This window comes from Lactuca sativa, chromosome 9 (assembly GCF_002870075.4).
Source record: "Lactuca sativa cultivar Salinas chromosome 9, Lsat_Salinas_v11, whole genome shotgun sequence".
In the NCBI taxonomy this organism is placed as follows: Eukaryota; Viridiplantae; Streptophyta; class Magnoliopsida; order Asterales; family Asteraceae; genus Lactuca; species Lactuca sativa.
Window position 1 is genome coordinate 71,458,989 of NC_056631.2, and position 6,838 is coordinate 71,465,826.

A 6,838-nucleotide genomic window follows, 5' to 3' on the forward strand; every position below is an offset into this window, starting at 1 on the left:
CCGCCTCCTAAGCTTTCTTGTCCTTTTATACAGTTCTCAAAGCATCTTACTTCATTCTTTCTAGCGATGTGGGATGAGGCTAAACAATCATCAATTCAATATGAATACTACTTCTTTTCCAACATTCAATTATACCTAATATTTATATTTGTTATTTTTTTCACTTTTTCGTTGGCTTCATAACAAATTAAAAAAGAGTAACATATAAATTAATAGAAATAAGATATTGTTCTTTCATTTTAAAATTTGAAATCCTAATATATATATATATATATATATATATATATATATATATATATATATATATATATATATATCCGGTTTATCCGGTTTTTGGGACCGGTTGAACCGGTCGAACCAATTGAACCATCGAACCAGTAGGACGGCCGGTTCGATGTCCGGTCCGGTTTTCAAAACATTGTTTAGGATTGACAAACACATACACAAACATGTCGATTAACTATACTAAGAATCTAAAGAACACAAGAAATTAATATGGTTCACACGATCGAGGTGGTTGGATAATCAACACACGAACTAGATGAAAATTTTATTAATAGTCGTCAACATATGCTTAAAATTAAAACTAACAAAACAAAACTAAAACATTATAAAACAAAAAAATATGATATGAAAGAATTCTTGAACATTTAAAAGAATGTATTCAAAATTGTGTAATTTTCTCTTTACATTTGATGGGTATTTATACTACATAACATTTTATACATACATCATCAAAATAGTGATTCAATTGGTAAAGAAAATTATTCAAGGGAAGAAAATTGTTTATCTACATGCGTTGTCTAACTCAATAATTTGATGTAATTCACTCCCAATTGGATGACAATTTTCTAATCCGAGTTCAACCTTAAAGTACTATCTCATTAAAAACCTTGTTAAAGAAAACCAAGTGGGAAAAAACTTTAACGAAAGGAAAAATAGTGCAGTATATAGTTGACTCCCCTTCATTTAGACATCTTTTGCATTACGTGTTATGGACATGTCGCATTCCGATGTCATGTACATGTTTTCTAGAAGAGTGCAGTAGGAAGTGCTTCCATGAAGAGGTATGTTACATTGTTGTTGGATTGAACATATTATATCTCAACATTTTGATCTTTTATAAGCTCTTGAATGTACTCAAAAATCTTTGGAGGCATAAGTTTTGTCATGTCGTTCTTGATAAATCATTCTTTCATTTAAGTGACACATGCCGAGTTATCTTCAAAAATTAAAGATGTACCTATATATTTATCTAGTCCACATGAAGATAAAATGAGTCGTCTCATCGATCATAACCATGTGCATTCTCTACTAGCTTTATTTAATACAATTACTTCAGCTTGATTTAAGGATGTGGCGGCAAGTGTTTGCTTTTGAGAGCGCTGACAAATTATAGTGCCTTCGTTCATGAATATGTATCTAGTTTGAGATCTAGCTTTATAAGGATCAGATAAATAGTATGCATCTGCATAACCAATCAAACCTTGTTTTGAATCATTATAATAAAATAAACCTAAATCAGTAGTTCCTCGAAAGTATCGCAAAATATGCTCAATCTCATTCCAATGTTTTTTTGTTGGGGATGAACTAAACCTTGCTAGCAAGTTTACAGCGAAAGAAATGTCGGGTCTGGTACAATTGCTAATATACATAAGAGCCCCAATTACATTTAGATATGGTACTTCGGGACCAAGAACTTCTTCATTTTCTTCGTGGGGACGAAATGGATCTTTGTCAATATTTAATGATCTAACAACCATTGGGGTGCTTAAAGGATTAACATTGGCCATATTGAAACATTTCAAGACATTTTATGTATAATTTGATTAATGCACAAGTATTACATTAGGCATATGCTCAATCTGCAAACCAAGACGATATTTTTTTTTCCAAGATCTTTCATTTCAAATTCTTTCTTTAAAAGGTTAATCCCTTCATGGATTTCTTTATTCATTTCAATGACGTTTAAATCATCAACATAGACAGCTATGATCACATACCTAGATGTAGTTTTCTTAATAAATATGCATGGACAAATAGTGTTATTTTTGTAACCTTTACTTGTCAAATAATCGTTTAAATGATTGTACCACATGCGTCCAGATTGCTTTAACCCGTACAAAGATCTTTTCCATTTTATAGAATACATTTCTTTGGGTTTTGCACTTATGCTTCAGGCATTTTAAATCCTTGAAGGATTTTCATATAGATATTACTATCAAGTGATTCATACAAGTAAGTTGTAACAACATCCATAAGAATCATCTCTAAATTTCTAGAGACTGCCAAGTTGATTAAATATCTAAAAGTGGTTGCATCTATTACCGTTGAATAAGTTTCCTCACAATCAATTCCAGGTCTTTGAGAGAAACCTTGAGTTACAAGTCTGGCCTTGTATCTTACAATTCTGTATTTCTTATTTCTTTTTCGTATGAAGATCCATCTATACCTTAGTGGTTTCATAACTCTAGATGTTAGGATAATTGCCCCCAAAATCCTTTCTCTTGTTAAAAAAATTTAACTCAACTTCCATTTAGCCCAATCATTTCTTCTTTGACATTCAATGACAGATTGTGTTCGGTATCATAATTCATAATACCACATGCTACTGAATAAGAAAATACTTTATATTATAATTTCCATTTTGTTCACATATTCTATTAGTTTGACCATAATCTAGTACAACATCTTCCTTTCCTAGAGGAATTTTGATATTTCTTGTTTCTCTAGGAATACTTTCTTCATGATCTAGTGATTTTCTACCCTTCTCATTTTTCGTAGGTTCTTATCCTTTGACCCAAATGACCTTCCACTCTCCATGCGTGTTTTAGATTCTTGAGTGACTTTATAATCAGATTGTCCATATGGAAATTCAATTCAAGCTAGAACATTGACAGTTGGTATATATATGATTTAGTCACCATTTTGTGTCAGTATATGCATTAGGCAATTAATTTGCCATTTCTTGGAAATGCATTATCTTTTGAACTTCCATTTCACATTGCTTTGAAGGCTCATGTCATGAAACATTATTTTCTAGATTCTTCTTTTCTCCCTTGAATGATGGGAATTTGCCTCATCAAATTGGCAATCAACTAGGCATGTTGTAAAAATATCAACTGTTAAAGGTTCAAGATATCTTATAATAGAGACTGACTCATAACCAACATATATTTTCAATCTTCTTTGACGACTCATTTTTATCTATTGTGGTGGTACAATGGGGACATATGCTGCACACCTAAAAATTATCAAATGGGATATAAAAGCATGTTGTAGGGGAGAATATACATGATATGAACTTGGTCTCATGCGTATCAATGATCTAGCATGTAAAATTGCGTGGCCCCAAACAAAAACAAGAAGTTTTTGGTCCTCATTATCAATGGTCTAGCTATTAGTTGGAGATGTTTAATAAGTGCTTCAACTAAACCATTGTGTGTGTGTGTACATGAGCAACTGGATGCTCAAAAACAATTCATACATACATGCAATAGTCATTAAATGCTTGTGAAGTAAATTCACCAGCATTATCAAGTCTCACTCTTTGATAGTATAATCAGGGAAATGTGGCCTTAATTTAATAATTTGAGCAAGAAATTTTGCAAATGCCATATTACGAGTTGATTATAGGCAAACATGAGACCATTTATTGGATGCATCTATTAGGACCATAAAGTATCTGAATGTTCTAGATGGTGGATGAATAGTTCCACATATATCACTTTGAATTCTTTCTAGAAATCTGGGTGAATCTCTTTCAACTTTCATTGGAGAATGTTTTATGATTAACTTTACAAGGGAGCAAGATGTGCACGGTCTTTGCTACTAGATTGAGGTAACTTTTGGTCCTTCAATGGGTGCCCATGCGTATTCTCAATTATCCTTCACATCATTGTTAATCTTCGGTGACCCAACCTATCATGCCATAAACTGAATGTCCTGGGATCATAATGTTTTTCTTTGACTACCACATTTGATTCAATCATATGTGTATATGTATAATGCAAACCAAAATCAAGTGTTGGTATTTATTTCAAGCACATGGTTTTTGTCTAAAATATACATATTCAACAGTGGAGATAGGATTTAAGAATAAGGGGGCCTAACAGCCTCATTAGGTTGTGGGTGTATATTATGAACATCTTATTTAGTATTATCACTAATCGGATGCAATTATGGGTCACACACAACTTCTATCTGTTTGAAAAAAAGAATTTTCTTGCTTATAATTTACCCTATAAATTTATAATTATAATCAACCAAAATATCAAATGATAATTAAATTATTATTTATAAATAACAGTAAATAAAGTATGCAACAAAAGAAATTTACATTTTTAATTAGAGAATTGAAATCGTTGATGTAATAGTGTTACCGACAATTTGTTAATTGAAAAATTAACTTCTTTGACGAATAAAAGTATCTATGAATTGTCTTGAACTCTTGATGAATCATCAAATAATAAACATTATGTATAAACAAATGGGGCATTCTTGCTACTTATAAATTGAAATAGATGGATATTGATTAATAACAAGGTGGTAGTTAGAAACTCGGTCGTGGCCTCATAATTCGCATACCCATATGACTCAATGTTTTATAAATATATAATAATTGTATTTTTAAAGTAATTAGGAGGGGCTTAATCATTTATCAATAAATCGATGTAGGATAGGAGTTTATCATTGCCTTATCTTATAATAATATAGCTGCAATTTGAAAAGAAGTTAGGGGCAGAGCACCCGGCAACCCCTGTCCTGCCTCCGCCACTACATACATTTCTTATTTTCAATGGTCACAATTTTTGTGTCATATCCTTTGAAATATATGTCTTTGAAACTTAGTAAGTTTCTATTTGACTTTAGAGAAAATAAGAAATTTTATATACAAAAGCTTGTACCATTTAGTAATATAAAATGGGTTTTCCTGGTTCCCTCTATCAAGTCTACAGGACCTAATAGTGTATGTATGGCTGTTTTTGTTAGTACTAATTTTGAAAAAAAAATCTTTGACTTCTGAATAGTATGTGTACTACCACTTTCTGCTATACAAAGATTTTTAACCTTTTCGTGGTGTTGTGCTCCAGTTGGGCTCATTTTAAAGTTAAGATATGAACGAAATAAATAAGCCAATAAACATAATCATAACAATTATTATAAAGGAATTTCATTTATTATAGTAAAGACATTACATGAAAAATAAAGGAAGGAAAACCAGGTTTACTAGAACAATAATAAAGATATTTTGTTCATGTCTTCCATGTCATTGCAGAAATCAACAATAATTAGCGGAGTCCATTCAACATTATCAATGAGGTTTTTTCTTTTCCTTTTACTTTGATGGACTCTTGATAAAGTTGAAAAGGGTGTGTAGGTGTGTGAAATGTCCTTGACCAATGGCCTATTCTACCACATCTATAACACGAACCATTAGATTTTTGTGATGTTCCAGCATCGTGCCTTGCCACTTTGACCTTGTCTTGTGTATACACATTGTTTCTTTGTGAAATTGGTAATTATTCCTTTTCTGGCCACGACCACGATTATTACCTTTTCCACGACCAGAATTGTGGTTCTATTTATGGATTTGGTTTCGATTAAAACAACCATGGCCTTCTCCTCGACCACGACCATGCCCTCGTCCACATGTATTGTTTCGATGATCATCAGTATTTGTAGCATTTGCTTCACGAAGTGCTATTGAGCCCGTTGGATAAGATTCATGGTTTTTCATCAAGAGCTAACTTTTTTGCTCTACACAACAAGTAGGTATGCATTCAATTCAGAATATTTTCTGCACTTTTGCAACCGATATTGTTGCATCAAGTTAATGTTTGTAGCATGAAACGTGGAGTAAGTTTATCCAACATATATTCATCAGTAACTTCTTGTCCATAATACTTGAGTTGTGAACATATTCTGAACAAAGTTGAGTTGTATTCATTTACTTTCTTGAACTCTTGAAACCTCAGTGTTCTCCATTCATCTCTAACATTTGGAAGTATAAATTCCTTTGGATGAGCAAATCTTTCTTTCAAGAGATTCCAGAGAATACTTGGATTAGTAATATCAAGATATTCAAATCTCAACATTTCATGAATATTCCTACGAAGGAAAACTTGTGCTTTCACCTTGTCTTGTGAGAAGAAATTATTAATTGCATATATAGCATTTGAGATTCCATGGACTAAAGATGCATTTTTACATCTATCATCCATGGCACATAGTTTTTCCCCCTAACTTCAAGTGCTGCAAACTCAAATTTTGCAAAGTTGTACATATTGTAATTATAAATTTTAAACAAAATAACAAGATGAAAATCAAAATGCATTTATTTCAATATGTTTTGCACAAAACAGAAGCAAAAGAAGAATCATCACATACAAAGACTAAGAAAATATGAAATAAATTAGGATAAAACACATCTTCTGTGAGATTGAAAATCAGAAATCCAAGTGCTATAGTCATTATGAAGAATATCTAAAATATGAATAAATAAACATTAGTATGTATAAAAAAATATTAGTGTGTTAGTTTCATAATTTAAATGTTAGTATAGGTAAATAAAAATTAGTTGCATAATGTAAATGCATAAATAAAAGTTAGAATACCTAGATACTGGTTGAGAAAAATAAATAAATATCATTAGTCGTTAGTAACGAATAGCTTTTCATAATTTATTATTACTATTATTAATATAATGGTTGTTTTATAATAATACTTTTTTTTATTAAGTAATACAATGCATTGAGTAGAATAGATGTGATTTCCACTTGATTAGAGCTTTCGTACTGATAACATGTTATAAATTTGAGATAATTAAAACTAAAAC